The sequence below is a fragment of the Canis lupus genome, chromosome 5, assembly GCF_048164855.1.
Source record: "Canis lupus baileyi chromosome 5, mCanLup2.hap1, whole genome shotgun sequence".
NCBI lineage: Eukaryota > Metazoa > Chordata > Mammalia > Carnivora > Canidae > Canis > Canis lupus.
In genome coordinates this window covers 8,070,883-8,091,154 of record NC_132842.1, presented here as the reverse complement: position 1 = coordinate 8,091,154, position 20,272 = coordinate 8,070,883, and the positions used below count along the sequence as shown (strand labels likewise).

The 20,272-nt window shown below is 39.2% G+C and overlaps 1 protein-coding gene across 1 annotated transcript in view; it reads left to right on the top strand.

Moving 5' to 3' along the window:
• OTUD1 (OTU deubiquitinase 1) overlaps nt 1–19,256 on the top strand; it is a 90,568-nt gene extending 71,312 nt beyond the window's left edge. Inside the window, exon 3 of the mRNA XM_072825369.1 lies at nt 19,108–19,256. The gene's annotated coding sequence lies outside the window, so the exon portion shown is untranslated. The remainder of the gene's footprint in view (nt 1–19,107) is intronic.
• Nucleotides 19,257–20,272: the final 1,016 nt, after the last annotated feature.

Genomic DNA, 20,272 nt, shown 5'->3' with positions numbered 1-20,272 from the left:
CCTGGGGTCCTGGGATCAAGTCTCACATAGGGCTCCCCTCAGGCAGCCTGCTTCTCCCTCTGCCTGTGTCTCTGCCTCTCTCTCTGTGTCTCTCATGAATAAATAAATAAAATCTTTTTTTTTTTATTTTAAAGACAGAGAGAGAGCACAAGCAAGGGGAGCAGCAGAGGGAGAGGGAGAAGCAGACTCCCCGCTGAGCAGGGAACCGGATATGGGGCTCAATCCCAGGATCTCAGGATCATGACCCGAGCCTAAGGCAGATGCTTAGCCAGTTTAGCTCCCCAAACGCTTCTATAACTTGTAGTATTTAAATGTAACTTTTGATAAATGGGCTTGAGTATAACCGTGTTTTCCAAATCTGTCTTCTGTCATATCATCAGTCTCATGTCTTCTTATATTCAAAAAACAAGAGTTAATTACCAATCTGCTTTCATGGTCCATTAGAAATGCTCCACACCCAGATTACACAGTGACTAATTTTAGATTTCTTTAACTGGGAATTGTAGCTCAAATTCAGTTTCCATGTTGGCTCTGTTCTCATGTAATAACTTCCAGCAGAGCCAAATCACAAAATACTTACTAACTTCAAGTGTTAGAATCCACGTTCATCTTTGCCTTGTTAACTTTTAAGGATCTTTTTATTTATTGTTCCAAGAATGTCAGGTTCTTTGATTTCCTGCTTTCTTAAATTGCCATATGTCTCTAAAGAGGTTGTGTGTGTGTGTGTGTGCTTAAAAAATCAGAATTAGCACAAAGGAATGATAGATTTGTCCTCTTTGAATTCATCAAACTTCCGACTTAGTGGATTGCAAAGCCAGAATATGAAACCAGCAAGGCAACTATTCTCTCTTTTGGATGATCCAGCTTTATATAAACTCTGACCTCCCTCCATCTCATTCAATTGGCATTAAGTGAGCAGAAGACAGGTAGTTTTCATGAGTGTTCCTAGAAGCAAAGGTGTCTGCAGAACTGTGGAGAAGTGTCAGCCTGAGAGCCCATCAGACCTCTAAGGAGTGATTTATCAGAATAAAAATGAAATAGGCTCTAAGAGAGGAGAAGTTTCCATGATATATAAGGCACCCAGGCAGATCAGGTAGGGGAATGAGGTACCAGAGGGAGGATTCTGCTATAAGCATATGGGGAATGTCTATTCTTTTGCTCTTCCTTCTGGGAATGCCATCTTTCTGGACAGAATGTGCAGCCATGGGTCAGACATGTTCCATAGGCTAGGCCAACTACAGACTTTCCTGAGGCATTTTGAACATGGGACCAATAAGAACGAGTCTGACATGTTCTTGGGGGGTGAAACCTGGGGGATTTGTGGTACTTCTTGCTGCTCTGTGGAGAAAATCAGCCCAAGAAGCCAAGATACAGAGACACAGGTTAGGGGGAGTGTCTGAACCAAACTTCTTGGAATACGCTTTTTGTGCCTCAATTACTTTGACTTGGGTTTCTGTCACTTGCAACCTGGAGAATATGCTGAAAGGTAAGGGAGAAAAGTAGGTTCTAGTGCCCTGAGAATCAGATAGATAATGATCAGAAGAACCTGCCTAGACCTGGTGTTGATCAAAACAGTACCAAGATACCTAATACTAGTTTTGGATTGGAATTGATGCTAGCTAGGTCAGCATTGCCGCCTGTTAAGTCCACAGCCCCATTGAGTAAAATGGCCCAAAATGCCCTTTCCTAAAACCAAAGGTCCTGTGCAGCCATGTTTGGTTATCAGGTGACTTATACATCCTCATCCTCATCGAAACCCTCACTCTTACCTCCTTAGACAAATTCAAATGTGAAAGTGTAGTGTTTATGAAATAACACAAATCCCCAAGTGAACTTTAGAAGACTAAGAAACCCATCCAGAGAATATGGAGGGGTAGGACTTTCCTCTGTTCTGGGCGCATCTTTAATGTAGAGTGGTAGACATCAGCCAAAGCCAGCGTCTGCTCATGTTCAATCTGGTCTTGATTCCCCACCCACTCCTCATTCTTCATAGTCTCTCTGAGTCAATTTCCTTACTCTCACGATTAGCCCCCACCATTGTGCTTGCTGATGGCTCCTGAATTTGTATTTTTACTAGTGAATTCTTTCTTAAATGGAAGATCTGCATACCTCATTGTATTTTGGACATTTCTTCTCAGTTCCCTGGGAATGTCCAAGCCAATGCATCTAACAGGTAAACTCTTCCTAAATTTTTCATATTCCCTGTGGAAGAGAGTGGTATCACTATCTACCTGGGTGCTTAAGCCAGAAACATATGAATCATTGGTGACTCCTGCTTTTTACCCCTATAACTTATCAGTCAGTATGGTTTTTCAACACCATCTCTTTATTATTACTCAAATGCCTCTCCTTCTCTCCACCCTCACCACTATGTCCTCAGTCAAGATCCTTATTATTTCTTGTGTGGCTTATTGTAACAGCTTCTTTTTTTTTTTTTTTAAAGATTTTATTTATTTATTCATGAGTGACACAAAGAGAGAGAGAGAGAGAGAGAGAGGCAGAGACACAGGCAGAGGGAGAAGCAGGCTCCATGCAGGGAGCCCGATGTGGGACTTGATCCAGGGTCTCCAGGATCACACCCTAGGCCAAAGGCAGGCGCCAAACCGCTGAGCCACCCAGGGATCCCTGTAACAGCTTCTTAACTGTTATTGCAGCCTTGATTATTCACCATTTGATACTATTCTTTTTTCTGGAGTTAACTTTCTCAGTTGAAGGTCTCGTAGTGTATTTAAAAAATCTTTCATGACCCCCGTAGACAAAGGACCGTAAGTTCATCTGCATGGCTTTTCCTCTTCCTCCAACATGATCTTTAGCCAGTTGTTTCCTATTATTCCCAGCCATGTGAGTTGCACCCCAAATGGGCCGCACTCCTGCTTGCCTCAGTGAGCAGGCTGCTCCTTCTGTGACTACTGATTGCACCCCATCCTAGGTCAGCCCAGCCACTCCCTTCTGGGGAAAGGTTTTCTTCAGCTCCTTACTCTGTAGATGGCTCCACCATACATTTATCACAGTGTCATGCTATCATCTGCTTACTTCCATGTCTTCCCAAATGTGCTGTAAAACTCCTTGAAGCTAAAAGCAGCACCTGGCTATTGAATGCATAAACAAATAGAGTCTTTTAACCAACCGATGAGTTCAAAGATGAATAAAACCATGAAGCATTTACTAATTATTCTGTTTGGAGTTTACCCTCCGGGCGGCATCAATTCTGAAGCAATAAATAAGAAAAATGAAGATGGCAGTGCTCTATTAGTATTGATGAAAGGCTGCAAAGGAGGATCCTCCTGCCATTATCTGCCCACTTCCAGCAGAACAGATTGGTGGGTGAGAAAGATGCAATATGGTAACTTGAACTGACATAAGCTGGGGTGGGAGGAAGGCAGTCATTTCATTCTGATGGAGTAAAACCTGCATAGAGACTCTGCTCCATTGTTCATCTTTAAGCAGCTCTAATGAACATTGGCAGGTGTCTGAATGAACAACTTTGAAAGCTTCTGAATGTCCCCCCAAAAAGATTGGAAAGCTTTTCTAGAAGCAAGCCAGAAGAGGTGCTATGTGGGATCCTTTGAGGACTCCAACAGAAAAGTAGATTTCATCTGGATTTTTGTGCTCCCAACTCAAAGGAGTTGGCCAGGTAGTTATTTTCAATCTGTTTTCTGTTGTTTTATCTATTTAGGCTTTTTCTGTCTTGATAACGTTTAGCAAAATAGCATTTGCCTTTCTTTGTGGGTCAACATAACTATTTGTAGGATTTTTCTCCTGGGACCCCAAGCCAGCTCAACTACCTGAGGGAGATACCACAGTCTTTACCCTCCACAAAGGGGAGCTAGAGACACACTTGAGGGACGTGAATCAAGGGATCTATCATACTGGTCAAACAACGAATTTCAGAAACATTTATTTGGCATCAACTCAAAAGTTGCTTCAGAATTTCTATTAAAAAGGGGATTAGGGGCACAACTTGTTAGTAAAGGGGAATGGGAAGGGGTTGAAGGAGATGTGGAGATTATGGAATGGCAGGGTAAAGCTAAATCCCTCTGGAGCCCCCTGTTTGTGTTACTATGGTAACTATTTTCTTAGTAAATTATGCTGGACATTGCGGGAAATTAAAAAAAAAAAAACTTGATTACAATGAACCTTGCCCTGAAGGAAATTAGAGTTCAGCCAGGAGAGACAGAAAAACTAACAGGTTTAAGAGGCTATTAATCAGGGACACCTGGCTCATTCAGCCGGTAGAATGTGCCACTCTTCTTCATCTCCGGGTTGTGAATTCAAGCCCCACTTTGGGTGTGGAGCCTATTGAAAAAAAATAATAATTAAAAAAAGAGGCTATTAACCCAGAATAATTTTCTAGAGGCCAGTTTGTGGAGCTAATTGACTGGAAATTCTGGGCTTAATGGCACCATTTAAATCCCTCCTGGTCCCAGATGCAATTTGGTACCACTTGGTGGTCATGGTGTCTGTCCTCTGGTTAAATATCAATAGGGAGGATTCTGGGTCATGGGTGTGGCTGGACTTTCCAGAGATCTCTGAGTCACTCAGTACCCCTTTCTTCAGCCCAGTGTGGAGAATTTGGGCTGAGAGATTACTGGGGATACAGGACACTCCTCTCACAGCCTTATCTCCTAAAACAGGGTTGCTACAATCTCTAAACCCGGTCTTACCTCCTCATCTCATCTATTTTCCTTTCAGAAAGTGAGAATTTCACCTGCCCTGTTTGAAAAGTGGGATTGGGTACAGGTGAAGACACTTGCCATTTTTCAATTGCATTATATCTGAATTCTCATTATCCTGGGACATGATTCTCAAGGGGATTTTCTATAATAATGTTCTCTCTGAGTTGAAGGAAATCAGAGTCCTGCCCTGAGGAGAAAGAATTTATATATAATTAGTGCATATATGTGTAGATATGGGGTGGTTATTATTCAATGATAACGAAGGATTGTTGAATCTTTACTATATGTCAGGCATTGTTCTAAGCAATTTGTTCATGTTGTCTCATTTATTCCTCACAGTGGCCCAGTGAAGTCTGACCTGTTACCATCTCCATTTTAGAGATGTGGAAATTTGGGTATAGATAAACCAATTTGCCCAAGAGCATATAGCCACTCAGTGGAGGTATAAACTCAGCCAGTCTTACTCTGGATACCATGTTTTTAACCACAAAGTTATTTTGAAGGGAAACAGTACAGGTTGTCTTGTTTTATTTTGCTTTAAAACTAGCTCAAACTCACAGCTTAGCTCAAATTCACAGCTGGACAATAATAATTAAAATCTGAGCAGCGAGCTTTGTTATAAATGGGAAGAGTACCATTGGGGGTAGGAGAGCCCTGCAAACTCTTGGAATCTTAATTTTCCATTTCCAAAGAAATTCTTATTTGATTTTTAAGTCCAGCCTCTTATCTCTTCACAGAAACATTTGGCAACCATCCTTGGTTTTTTTCTCTCCCTAAAAATTGCAGCTTTTCTCTCTTAATTTCTTCTTCTTTCCATTTAGGTATGCCCATGTTTACTGCATCTTGGGGGGAAAAAACCACTGAGTGAACCATCCCCTTGGCTGCTTCCTCTAGCTTTTTAGAAAGACCTGTTTCTTCCTTTCACTCTCCCTCTACTTCCTTAATGTTTGACTCCTGAAGCTCCTGGTAATCTCTTTTTACTTATTTAAGGTTTATTTATTTATTTATTTGAGAGAGAGAGAGAGCGCGCGAGCGGGAGCAAGTGGGGTAGGGGCAGAAGGAAAGGGTGAATCTCAAACAGACTCTGTGTCGAGCAGGGAGCCTGATGGGGTGGGGAGGGGGCTCCATCTCAGGACCCTGAGATCAGGACTTGAGCTGAAACCAACAGCCCAATGCCCAACCGACTTAGCCACCCAGGCGCCAGATCCAGGTAATCTCTTTTTGAAGTTCAAAGGCCTTTGCTATTTACATTGCTCCTGTCTTTTTCAGCTTCTGTATTACCGCAAGACCCAGCTCTTCTGCTTCTTTTTTTCTTTTCCTTTTTTTTCATCTCTCATCTTTCTCCTACCCACCTCCCTGTGGGTTTGCCCAATGGGTATTTCTTAGAATGTTGCTACCCTTTGTATGGTTCTTCCTTTTGGAAAGGTCAAGGTCATCCTTTTTCAAAGTTTCACCTTTTCCTTTTATATTGGCTACTTTATATCTGTCTCTACCTTAGTTATTTCCTCTTACCCAAGTGTATTTATTTCCAAGGGCTTCCTGAAAATTTCCATGTAAGGATTCCACTGCTACCATTAGGCTCAAAGTGAACAGGACTTAGTTCATAATATTTCCCATGTGAGTTCTCATGAGAACAATGTAATAGAAAACACTTATGCAGCATGTTCACTATACACTAGCCTGGCACCGCTCCAGTTATCATCCTGACTTCACAGATGAAGGAACTTAGGCCTAGAGATTTAAAGCAATATTCCCTCAATTGACATCACATGGCTACAAAGTGGAGGAGCCAAGATTCACTCCAGCCAACACTTGGTATTTCTATGCCATGTTTTCTGATTTCTCACAGTCAAAATTGTATTCATCAATGTTCTTTTCTTCCAGCCCAATTCTTAGCTTTTTGCTTTTCTTTCAAGATGTTTTTGGTGTCTATGTAAGTCAGGATCTGCAAAGGCACACATAGCCTATTCAAAAAGAAACAAACAAAACCCAGTGGTATGGTTAAGGAAACCAGCAAGGATGGGGAGCTCCCAGGTGTTAACACACTGGGATGCTGTCACCACCTCTAGTCTTGAAAGAGCAAGAGGGTTAAACAATGCTGTGGGAGTCCAGAGAAATCTAAATCTATGCAAGTGGGACCACCTGCCAGTAAAGCATGGGGCTGTGATAGGAATGGAGAGAATAAATACCCCAACTCTCTCTCTTAATGGCCTCTGATTTTTCACTTGTGCTTAATTAAGTACCTCATGCCTGGATCATTGTTGCTACCTTCTCAATGATCTAACCTCATTTTCCTCCACTTTATCCTGCTGCCTTATCACCAGATGAGACTCTCTAAGATGCCACATTCACTATGTGATTTTTCTTCTCAGAACTTTCAAAGGCTTGTCATTGCTTCTTATTCTATTATCAACAGTCCTCCAAATCCTGAGTCTAATCCCTCTTTCAAATGTTCTGTTCTGCATTTTGCTAACACTTTGCTCCAAATGGCTTCCTTATTCCTCTCCTCCTTTCTATAAACATACCACTCTTGTACCTGCAGCAAATGCTATGGTTCATATCATTCTTTAGGCCTGAAATGCATTTTTTGGTCTTGTATCCAAATGCTATACATCCTTCAAGACTCACCTCTTCTGTAAAAATTTATCTGTCTGCTCCTGTGTACATGGATTCCTCTATCTTCCCAAGTTTCTGCTGAACTGTGGATAACACCTTACCAAGTAAGTCTTTTCTAGATGTTTCATAAACATGTGCTTTGTCTCCCCAAACTGATGGATAAAGATCCCAAAATCAAGAGTACAGTTTTGTTTTGTTTTTTTAAATTTATGATAGTCACAGAGAGAGAGAGAGAGAGAGAGAGAGAGGCAGAGACATAGGCAGAGGGAGAAGCAGGCTCCATGCACCGGGAGCCCGACGTCGGATTCGATCCTGGGTCTCCAGGATCGCGCCCTGGGCCAAAGGCAGGCACTAAACCACTGCGCCACCCAGGGATCCCAAGAGTACAGTTAATGGTTTATTGGTGTGACTCTCATTTTCTAAAGTATACTAGTTTGGAGGGGTACAATTAAAGCAATGTGGGGGATGGTAAACATGCCAACAGACAGCAATCTATTCTCTAAGCCCCTTACTGGTGGAACCCTAGCTTTTAAGTCCCTCCCCATCCTGGCGGGGTCCTGGGTACCCTCCTTTGCTTCTAGAAGCACTTCAGAGTAAATGCCCAAGGGCATCTCTGCTGTTCTCTTTCTTTGCTTCTGTAGGACTGCAGCCTGTAGAAAATTGATCTGTGCTCTGTAGGCATCTTTCAACTTTCCTTTTTGTGACTTTTCATTTTCATATGGTTGGCATTCTTCTTATTCTTTTGGCATAAACCATTCTGTTTGCCAAAAGTTGCCTGTGGGGATGGGATTATTTGGTTCATAAGCCAAGAGAATTCCAATCTACTGACCTCTAGCTCGTATTTCTGGCTAAAACTGATCCGTGTCAACTCTTCCACAATATAGGGCAATGCCTGGAAGATAATCTCATTTCTAATGTTTGCTCAGCAATCTCAGTGCTGGAGCTGCCTGTGAGCTCTTTCCGGCCAAGAGCTCTCCTTAGAACAGTGCGGCATGCTTGAACATAGCTGAGTTCCCTTAATGACCATTAACAATTTGTTCTCACAGGACCCTGTCCATCTGTCCATCTGTCATCTACTGTGATGTCTATATATTGATTTTTTTTTCTCTTTGCTTTTCCAATGTCATACTGTAAGACTCAAGAATTTCTTTTGTTGCTACTAGGAGGCTTAAAACTTAACCTTTTGTTTTATTTTTATTTTTAAAATGTTTCAAAGATTATTTATTTATTCATGAGAGACACATAGAAAGAGAGGCAGAGACATAGGCACAGGGAGAAGCAGGCTCCCTGCAGGGAGCCTGGTGTGGGACTCCATCCTGGGACTCCAGGATCACACCCTGAGCCGAAGGCAGGTGCTCAACCACTGAGCCGCCCCAGTGTCCCAAAACTTGACCTTTTAATAGTTAAGTAAAGGCAGGATGAGTTAGTGAATATAAATGGACTTATTCATTGGTCATTGGGATGGATTCTCTGACCTTATATTAGAAGATTTTCTCATAAAATATTTTTTTCTATCCCATCTTTTTCAATGAATGTTCCCTAAGGTGATAGGTTCTCTGATAGCTTAATCAAAACTAGAATAGTTTTTTCTTTAAAAATGAACCCTAAGAAAGGCCATATTATTTCAAAGGAAGGAAGAATTTGCATAGTGAAATGTATTCATAATGGATATACATTGGGTTCATCTGAATGACATAGGTACAGTTAAAAAAATTATTTGCATGCCCATTAATTTTGGAGCAAAGAAACACAATGCTCAACCTTCTCTAATCTACTGTGGTTTGTAATTAGGTGATGAAAAGCAGTCTCTTCCAGATTCAGCAGCTGCTAGCTATCTAGATGTTTCTTTCCATCAAGTAAAAGCTATATTGCTTTTTTGGAGATGATCACAGAAATGAAAAACATCACCAGACTAGCTAAATCAAGACATAGGGAATGGAGGAGAAAAAAAAAAAAAAAAAGAGAACCATTTAGAAAAGCAATTGAGTCCATACAAGAGCATTCCTTTTGAAGATTTTGACATCCTGAAGGAACTTATCTGTCTACCTCAACTCTGATAAAATTGCATGATGTGCAAGAGGAAGCTAGAGCTAGAGGAGGACAGAGGAGGGGGTCTGGGCTGTTCCCTTTTGCAAACACAAAAACCTTCTTTTGTTAGAATGGAGACGAAAAAAAAAAAAAAAAAAACCAGAAGCTGAACTTGGTGGGTTTGAGGGCTTGCAAATGCAGCCAGCTGAAACTTTGTAAACATTTAGCATAAAACTCATTTTTAATCTCATAAACTTAATTTTTTCCCCTAGCATATGGGATGCATAAAAAGGAAATAAAACTTTAGTAAATTGAGCCTTACTTGTGCTTTATAAAAAAGAAATTGAATTGCTCTAATGGCAGCTGCAGCTGGCATTCAGCTTCGAACAACCAGTGTAAATCTAGTTTTTAGTGCTTGATTTAGTAAACACTCAGCTGCAAACAGGCTTCTAAAACAACTCTGAATGCAGGGTTTTCCGTAAAGGCAGTTATGTAACCTCTGTGTGTTATGCCTTTAAAATATGTGAAGAATAGCAGAAACCCTGATTGAGATATCTGACAATTATCCTTTACTCTATATTTAAATCTGCATAGAGTTTGCTACTCATTATACACAGCACTAGCACAAATGGATTCTAATAGGCCATAAATTTCAATGTATGTGTAATTCTCATTAATAATGTAAAAAAAGTAGAGTGCTAATAACCAGCTCGGACGCCAGAGTTGAGTTGGCTTCCTCATTTGGTTATCTTATCTCCAAGCGATAATCACAGCCTGTGTTCCATTTTGCCCTTCGCTGAGCCTTGTCATGCTCCCACACGTTGAGGAGCCGCAAGAAACCCCGTTTCGTATTCTGTTTAGCAAAGGCTGCACGTGCCCGGCTTGCAATTTTTGCTAAAAATAGAGAGAAAATCTTGTCCCTGACAAACAAGATGAAACGTCCAACTGGTTTTAAATCGACGCACAAATAGCTGTTAGGATTCTAATGCCAGTTTATCCTAAATATTTCTTAGTGACCTGGGTTTAGTGGAGATTTTTGTGTTTCGCTTGTTGTTTTTCCAATCACTCCCTATATTCACTGGTAGACAAAATGAGGGTTGGCACCTTATGGCATTTCTACTAAAGGAATCTTTTATAATAATTCTGGCTCGGATGGCCAAGGTTAACCCTGGGAACAATTTGGAATTAGGATAAATTGGTGTCTCTTTCTTCCTTCCTAAATGTCTTACAGTATCTCAGGCTTATTTTTAGCTGGCTGCCAACCAACCCTGTCTAAGGATCTTTCTATTTCTCAGGAGGCATTTCCAATTTTAAAAGAGACCCTCGAATGTAGAGACGTCCTTGGGCCCCAGATTCGTGTTGTTTGCAAGCCAAGATCTGGGGTTAATCTTCTGGGCAGAGGGCAGGTTGTTCTAAGGCTGGCTCTGGGCTTTAGAGAAGGAAATTCACATACACCCTCTTTCTTTTTCCCACCATCTGGTCGTTTGGCTGCCAGCAACTGGAGCTATTAAACAAATGGAGACTTTATGAAATTTGAAAACAAGACTGCCACACAGCATGGTAGGTGGAGAGAGTCACAAACTGCTGGTTCTACTCCTGGCTCTGCTGTTACCAGCTGAGTGACCTTATGGAAGTCACTCAAACTCTCTGAGCTTCTGCCTTTTCCTACCTTTCAGGACTGTGGCAGGGCTAAAGAAAAATATGAGAAAATAGTTTGGAAAGCTCCAGAGTACTACACAATTCCGAAGGACTTGGATTATTCAAGGCAGCGATGGTTACATATCAGTGAGGAGTATCTTACTCCTCAGGAGAGAGTAATCGTCACCTGTACCATCGTGTTTCAGAGAAAGTATGTGAGCGCATAGCAGATCCTGTTATGACTGTGGGTGAAATTCGGGATCCTGGAGAAGATTTGATCCCTTGACTATTCAAACAACTAAAAAGGATAAATGTACTACAGAAGTCAAGTGAAAATATTAAGGGGAAAACAGATGGACTATTCTGGATGTAATCTGTTTCCACCTCTCCCCAGCCAGGACAGGCATTCAAATAATATCACATCTCTTTCTAATATTCAGGATTAGTCCAACATTTTTGTGGTTTTAAAAAAAATTTTTAATTTTTGAATTTAAAATCAATAATTCACAGGCATGTAGTTTAAAAAGTTGGATAGTAATTACAAAATTCACTTTCCTGACTTGCTCTTTTTCCCTTCCCTAGTCCCCTGCCCCCAAGGCAATAGCTTTTAATTCTTTTAAAGCTCTCCTGACCTTTACAACTTTCCCAAGTTCTATAAATGACCCATATATCGCTATTTCTTTATTTGTCAGTTTTAGACATTATCTATTGAATTCCTGTCATGAAAGACAGAGCTTGCTCTCTCTCATTTTGCTTCTCCTTTCTCAACTTCCCAGCATACTTCTATTACAATTTTGGTTAAATTAATATTAAGATTATTCTAATATTCCTTATAACTGAGCATGGTCACATGCCATGGTTATTTTTCCTTCCTTCCTTTATTATTTTCATAAAGTTAATAATGCTTGTCTTTCCTTTGCTGAGTTTTCTTTGTATCTATTTTTAATTATTTCTGTTTCTTCTAACAGGCTTTTAGTGAAACTCTCCACAAAGGTCTAACACAACACACGCAATAGCTAACCTATCAGTTCCTATCTGTGGTTTTTGAGACATTGCCACTTTGCGCCTCCAGTCTGGCTGGACTGTGGTCATCTCTGGATTACATTTGTTCCCATTTCAAACTGGGTGGACTTTCTGAACTCCCATCTTGCTCTTTTCCCCCCCTTTCTTATTTTTTATTAAAGGACATCCTCTAGTAGTTTCATCTGGTAGGTGTTATAGGATAAGAGGAAGTCAGGATAACAGCCTTTGCCATGCCAATCTCTTGAATCACACTATTTCATTCATTCTTTATACTTGTGTCCAGTATTCATGAGAAATCTCTCTACCATTGTCTTGAATATTGTTCTTTTTATCTCTCCTGTTTTGAAGGGACTTTTTCTTGTATCTTATATCTTCTTCCTCCATGTCCTCTCTCACTCTGGTGAGGGTATCAATTGCTGCCTGAGATAGTATGTCTGAAATGCAAAGTTTTTGAGATATTACACTTCTAAAACTATTCTTTACCTCACCTATAATTTATGGCTGAGTATTGAATTCTAAGTTAGAAGTTATTTTCCTTCAGAATTTTGAAGGCACTGCTCCATTGTCTTCTGGATTCCAATGTTGGTGTTGGCAAGTACAAAGCCCATGCAGTTCTTGGTCCACAGTGTTCTGAACTGATGTGCCTTAGGGCCAGTCTATTTCTTCCCCCATGCTGGCTATGAAGTGGGCCTCTCAGTCTGGAAACTGATGTCCTTAGTTCTAGGAAATTTTGCTTCTAACTTCCTCTTCTCTGTGTTCTCCATTCTTTCTGGTAATGTGATAATTCTAATGTTGGGGATCTCTTTTCTTTTTCTTTCTTTTTTTTTTTTTTAAAGATTTTATTTATTAGAGACAGATTGAGAGAGAGAGAGAGAGAGAGAGAGACAGGGAGAAGCAGGCTCCACGCAGGGAGCCTGACATGCAACTGGATCCCGGGTGTCCAGGATCACACCCTGGGCTGAAGGCGGCGCTAAACCGCTGCACCACTGGGGCTGCCTGGAAGATTGTTTTCTAATTGTCTTATGTCTCTAGCTTTCCTGTTTATCTTTTCCCCTGTTGTCTCTGTTTTCTAAGTCATTCAGATTTTTAAAAATTTGTACCATGTTTTTAATTTTGAAGAACACTTTTTGTTTTCTGAATGCTCCTTTTTACAGGATTCTGTTCTCACTTCAGGAATGTGGTATCTTTTCTTGTTCTTCTGAGGATACTAGTTGCAATTTTGTTTCTAAGCCATTCCTCCTCTCTTAGATTGTTTCAGCTTTCTCCAAGTTGCTCTTTTGTTTGCTTTGATCTTTATCTTCCACATTTGAGGGCTTTCCTATATGTCTTCCCTTGTTTGTCTGCTCATGATCAAGATGAGAGAACTAACTCTGAATAGAAACTCTACAAGTGTGCTTGGGGCTTGTGAACTTTGAGCGTGACCATGGGGTCATCTTCACTTGGGTCATTTGTAGGGGAGCTCTCAGTGTTAATATTTTGAAATCTTTCTCCTTTCCTCTTTTGTCATTTTGCTAGTCTTAGTGAATTTTTTCTCCTGAAATTTCTAGCTCTATGTAGCATCATGCACTGCAGTATCTTATTATAATGCCGTGCCTTTGAATAACTTTTGTTGTTAACTAAGACATTGTGAATCTTGTTCCTTTTGTCTTTTACTGACCTTGTGAGCTACTTAACCATAAAATGTGGTTTATTGCATAGTGTCTCTTGGTATTATAGTCTTTCTGAAAAGAAGATTTTTCAATTGCAAATAAGACAATGATGTCTTTAAAACAAAAGAAGTATTTCCCAGTCTCCTTACTTGAAACACATGATTTTCATCAGCTCTTTTTCTCTCCTTAGCAGCAACCATTTGGAAAATGACAGACTCAACTCACACCACCAACATGCACTCTTCCCACTGTCTGCCTTCCTTCCAAGCCAACAGACACACTCCTACCTGCAAAGGAAATCTAATCAATGATCATCCTCCAATTGTCAGACCCTACCAGTGGCACATTCATCAGCATATGCATTACAGATGTCATAGGGTGTACCCAAATTGAGACAGGTGCCTTGTCTCTCTAGCTATTAAGAAGATCTCTGATATTAGACCTTGAGCTTCTTTGTCTCCCCCAACCTTTCCCCATCTTTAAAAAGCCCATAATGACACTAATTTTCAGGATGGTCATGAGTGTTAAAACAAATGATCAGGCTGGAGGCTTTTTTTGGTCACTATTTTAGACCAATCTCAGCACCTGGGGCTTTTCAAGGAGGGTTTTGAGGGTCTTAAAGCATGCTTACTATGCAAGTGGCACCCAGTGCCCTAATACACAGACTTCAGGCTTAAAACACAATACTTCAAGGTATTTCCTTCTGAGGTTGATTTTGTTCCTTATGAAAATTTTTTTTTTTTAAAGATTTTATTTATTTATTCATGATAGTTACACAGAGAGAGACAGAGAGGCAGAGACACAGGCAGAGGGAGAAGCAGGCTCCATGCAGGGAGCCCGACGTGGGACTCGATCCCGGGTCTCCAGGATCGCGCCCCAGGCCAAAGGCAGGCGCCAAACCACTGCGCCACCCAGGGATCCCTCCTTATGAAAATTTTGTTGCAAAAAAGAAAGTCAGGTTATGATGAATAATTGCATTTGATTTTTAGTATTGTTGTAAGGGACAAATGGAAACAAAGTGCTGTGTTCATTCTCTTCCTTCTTTTCAACTACAGGGTCTGTCAGATGGACTCTAATGAATGGTTTTACACTAGACTGCAAATTCCTTGTCTGCAAAATGAGGTTAATGACACTTCACAATGTTGATGAGACTGTTCAGTGAAACTATGATCTTAAAGTATCTGATACATAGTTGGTGCTCAATTAATATTAGTTCCCTTCTCTTCTGTTTAAACATTTTTTTGATTTTATTATATTTATTTTAAAATATACTTGCTATATTTAAATGTGTATTTGTTACAAAATAATATCAAATAATTCTTTTTCATAATCTTCTATATTTCCTTGTGTGCTTTTATACCTTGGCCTGAGTCAGTCTTTCAAGGAGGTACAAGTTACAGGCTTCCATGGGTAACCACCACTGTGATTCAGAATGGTTGCTCACTGACCCCGATGAGAGCACTGCGTGGGGCCAGGCAGTTCTGTTATGAATGCATGCATGTTGCGATTAAGTTTTCTTTCCAAGATAACATCGATCTACTTAGTAGTTTAGTCAAAATGGAACCTCATAGTCCTTGCAGCAGCATTCACTCCATCTTTCTGTGTATTTGTAATATCTATTATTCTACCTCTCTATACATTTGTTTCCAACTTCATATATTTACCACCCTGTTCTTGTTGGGAGAAGGTGGAGGAGAGAATTTTGATTCATTATGAACTTTTGAGAAACAATTTGTATTAAATGTCTAATTATTTGAACTTTTAAATGAGATGCTTTATTAAAATCCAGCTATATTATATCCGTAGGACCTATGCTAGCCATGGAAACTTCAGCCAACTTGCTATGCATTTATCTAACAGTACCGGGATGGATGGGCAATATAGTTATAAGGATCATATGGAGTTGCAATTTGAATTTTTAAGTGGGTCCCCACTTAAATGTCTGCTAAAGACCTCTGCCACACTTTTTTTTTTTTTTTTTTAAGAAAAAGAATCATAGGATATTTGAGACAGAGTTTCTAGTACAGCTTTTTCTTAAGGAAGTTCATTGATTATCAAAGGGTAGAAAAAAGGAGGTTGCCAAAAGGTCGGAAAAAAAATGCCACTGCCTGTGTGTGGTCCTGTATGGATTGCATTTCCAAGCAGAGTGTTAGAATCTCCCCAGGCCTTGATGGAAACAGGGTCTGCCAGGAGCAAGAGAAGGTGGTGGGTGACCTTTAGGAAACTCCTTTGTAGAAAGCTCTCATCCTGGGATCCCTGGGTGGCTCAGTGGTTTAGCGCCTGCCTTTGGCCAGGGCATGATCCTGGAGACCCAGGATTGAGTCACACATCAGGCTCCCTGCATGGAGCCTGCTTCTCCCTCTGCCTGTGTCTCTGCTTCTCTCTCTCTCTGTGTCTCTCATGAATAAATAAAATCTTAAAAAAAAGAAAGCTCTCTGTTGGCAATTTGAACACCAATAAAAAATAAATTTATTATTAAAAAAGAAAAAAGCTCTCATCCTTAGGAAGATGAAGGTCTTTGTAACTATGCCTTGTGCAAAGTTTTTGGTAACTCCTAGTATTCAGCAACTGTTACACTTAGAAATACACTAACCACCAGTCCATAAATACTGGTTAAATACCAGTAAGAAAATGTGTGGAACAGAGAAGTAGAGTATCTAGTAGTAAAAAGCAAGTCTCAGGGTTAAAAGGACAGATTTCAGTACCATCACTTTACTAGTTGGGGGGGGGGGGCGGTCCTGTATAAATTTTTTTATCCTCATTTTTTAACCTAAAAAAATGAAGATAATAATAGTTTTCAATTTATTGGGTAATGACTATCAAATGAAATAATGATTTCACATTACTTTACATAGTGTCAATATATATTAAGTTTTTTTAAAATTTTATTTATTTATTCATGAGAGACACACAGGGAGAGAGAGAGAGGCAGAGACACAGGCAGAGGGAGAAGCAGGCTCCATGCAGGGAGCCCGACGTGGGATTCGATCCCGGGTCTCCAGGGTCACACCCTGGGCTGAAGGCGGTGCTAAACCACTGAGACACCTGGGCTGCCCATATATTAAGTTTTAAATAAAAATCCAAACAAGTGTTTTTTTTTTGTAGTTTCAATTATTACATAAACATTTCATTAGACATTCATTCAGATACCTAGGTATGTGAATTCATGAAGATATAGAAACCATTTTTTACATAAATGGGATCAAATCATACATGCTATTCCATTATCTGATTTACTCACTTACATATATGTTATAAGATTTTCCAAGTCAAAAATAAAAACCTCTATCATCTTTTAAAATGGGTATAATGCATTTTGTTTAATGTATTTATCATAGTTTATATAACCATTTTCTTACATGTAACCTCAATTTGTGTCCATATTTTTTAATTAAAAATTTTGGAAAGGAAATCCTTAAGGGTGCTTTTTTTTTTTTTTTTAAAATACATGTTCACTTTTCTCTATAAGGTAAGTTCCAAAAAGCAAGATAACAGGATCCTTAAAACACTCTGATTTTAATTGAATTGATCCACTTTGAAAAAGTTGGTCATCTTTACTTGAGGCCGATCCAAATTGTGGCTTTGGTTATTTTCTCAAAATGTTCCTCCCTAACATATCACACATTCGTGTTTCATTTATTTTTTATTATATAAGTAATACATAATTTTGGGGTAAAAATCTATATAAATACAGCAAAACTATTTACAATGCCAATCCCCTTATAAACAAACCACTGCTATTAGTTTCTACACCAGTAAATGAAGATACTATATATAGACATACCATGGTCTAACCATGTTTCAAATTATGGACATATAAAACATTTCCAAATTTTTCACTTTTGCAAGTAAGATGCCAGTTAATATCTTTATACATGCTTGTTATGTGTGACTATGTCTCTAAAACAGATGAGGGTGGAGTTATAGGGCCAAATGTACACATGAATAAAGCTTTAATAAAAAGCTGCAAAATAACCTTACAATGAGTTTTACAAATCCTTATGTATGAAAATAGTCATCTCCCCACTCCTTTGTCAATAGGATGGCATCAGTTTAAAATAATTTTTGCCAATTTGATGGGTGAATAAAAATGCCATTTTAAACATATTTTAAACTAATAAATCAAATGATTTTCAAAGTTCAGTGTTCTTTCCACAGCTATTACTAATTTTCTATTGGGTTTCTTATTGACTGTTGCTTGTTTTATATGTATTTTTATATACCTATGAAGATGAGTGTGTCCACAGAGCAGTTCCTGCTCTTTTATATATGTTGCAAATATTTTTTCTAGTTTATAGTCTGATTTTTAGCTTTGTTTATATGATCTTTTCTTGTATGGTGTGTGTGTGTATGAATGTGTTGTCTAGTACAAGATAATAAACACATTTTTCCTTGAATTTTAAGTTTATATATTTTTAATAGCTTAGATATTAATCACATATCATGCAATTCTCTTGTTTAAAGTATACCATTCAGGGGTGCCTGGCTAGCTCAGTAGGAAAAGCATGTGACTCTTAATCTCAGGGTGGTGAATTCAAGCCCCATGTTGACTGTAGAGATACTTAAATAAAAACTTAAAAAAAAAAAAAAACTTAAAAAAAGAAGTATACCATTCAGTAATTCCTGGCATACTCATAGAATTGTGCATCCATTACCACAACCAGTTCTAGAGCATTTTCATCAATCCAAAAAGAAACCCCATTTCCATCCCCTCATCACTCCTTTGTCTTCTCACCCAAGGCAAACGCTAATTTGTTTTTTGTTCCTGTATTGTTACCTATTCTGGACATGTATAAGTAGAGTCATGTTATATGCGGTCTTTTGTGACTGGCTTCTTTCATTTAACATAATGTTCTCACGTTCTAGCATAATGTTCTCAAAAACTTGAGAACATTAACATAATGTGTTATGTTGTAGCTTTATGTTTTTAGAGTTAGATCTTAAATCCATCTGGAATTTATTGATTTGTATAAGTTGAGTAAAAAATCATATATATTACTGATCTTTTAAAAAAGCATAGCCAGTTGTAACAATATTTAAGATTCAGTCCATCCTTTTGACACTAATCCAAAGTGTCTCCCCACCCACATGTATGGACTGGTGTCCGAACTCTTTATTCTTGTGCCTTTAATACATGACTTTAAGGGCTGTAGCTTTACAATATAGTTTTGCTATCTAGTAGGGCAAGTCTTCCCTCATTTTCCTTTTCCCAAAATTTTCTTGGTTTTATTTTTCCACATTTTCCCTTCCCTTGAAATTTTGGAATAAGCTTGTTGTGTTTCATCAAAATCCTACTTAAATTGTGATCAAAACATCATTTATATAGTATGAGTAGATCAATTTCTGAAGAAATTTCATCTTTATAATATTGGGGCTTCCTATATTTTAATGGAATTTATAGCTATATTTTTTATTCGTTAGACGGAATAGAGATATTCCACCTGGAATTAACTTTTTAATTTGTTATTGATATCTAGGAAGGTCACTGTGGTAGGAGCTGCAGAGGGAAGAGGAGAGTTTGATAAAAAGATAATGAGATCTGCTTTGATGCATTTTTCCTGAAAATGTTGATGAGAAATGAAGATGAAGATGCACACACCAAATGTTGCACCACTTATTTTGGTGACTTTTATTTTTTTTTTTTTTATTTTTTATTTTTTATTTTTTTTTTTAATTTTTTTTTTATTTTTATTTATTTATGGTAGTCACAGAGAGAGAGAGAGAGAGAGAGAGAGAGAGAGGCAGAGACACAGGCAGAGGGAGAAGCAGGCTCCATGCACCGGGAGCCCGATGTGGGATTCGATCCCGGGTCTCCAGGATCGCGCCCTGGGCCAAAGGCAGGCGCCAAACCGCTGCGCCACCCAGGGATCCCCTATTTTGGTGACTTTTAAAGAATGGCAATGGGAAGACAGATGACCCATGAGACCTTTTGAAGGAGAATTTGGCGTTTGGACCAAGAATGTTTGAAACGATTAGATTTGAAAAGAGCAGAGCTTCTACCCTATAGTTGCAAATTTCTTTTTTTAATAAAGAGGAAACAAGGCACAATCAACTGTTTAATTTGACTTAGTTCATGTTGAGAGGCTATTGGAATAAATAATTCTTGAGCTCATGGCTGGCCATACTCTCTATAGCCTGCCCTTCTCTAAGATCTGGTTGCAGATTATTCCATTATCCTAGGTTTCAGCATGGCTCTAGGTGACTTGAATTTTCTAGGCAACCCATCTGGTTAAAGTGAGAATAAAAGTGGCCAGTTTCTCTTCTCTGTACACACAAACTCTTGTAAGATACCTGATTTCCCAGTTTTTCCTCCAATATCTCAGGAAACCCTCAGAGGCATCTCGGTGGATTTCTAAGCATTGTCTTCTTAGGTTTCTTACGGAACCTAACATCTCTCCCTCTCTGCCATGGTGACTTGATGCACTGTTCTCTCATGCCTGCCGTTAATGGGTAATATTAGCCATGTCCCATTTTTGTGTCCAGCACAGGGTCATGCTGCCTTTGAGTTGAGCCACACTGACTTTTGACATCTTGTGTCAAATATACTGAAGCAAATTCACCAAAGCTCTGCTGCATTCTCTACCAAAATGGGGAGACTCTTTCCTTTCTCTAAACACCATGTAACATTCTTTCCTAGCCAGA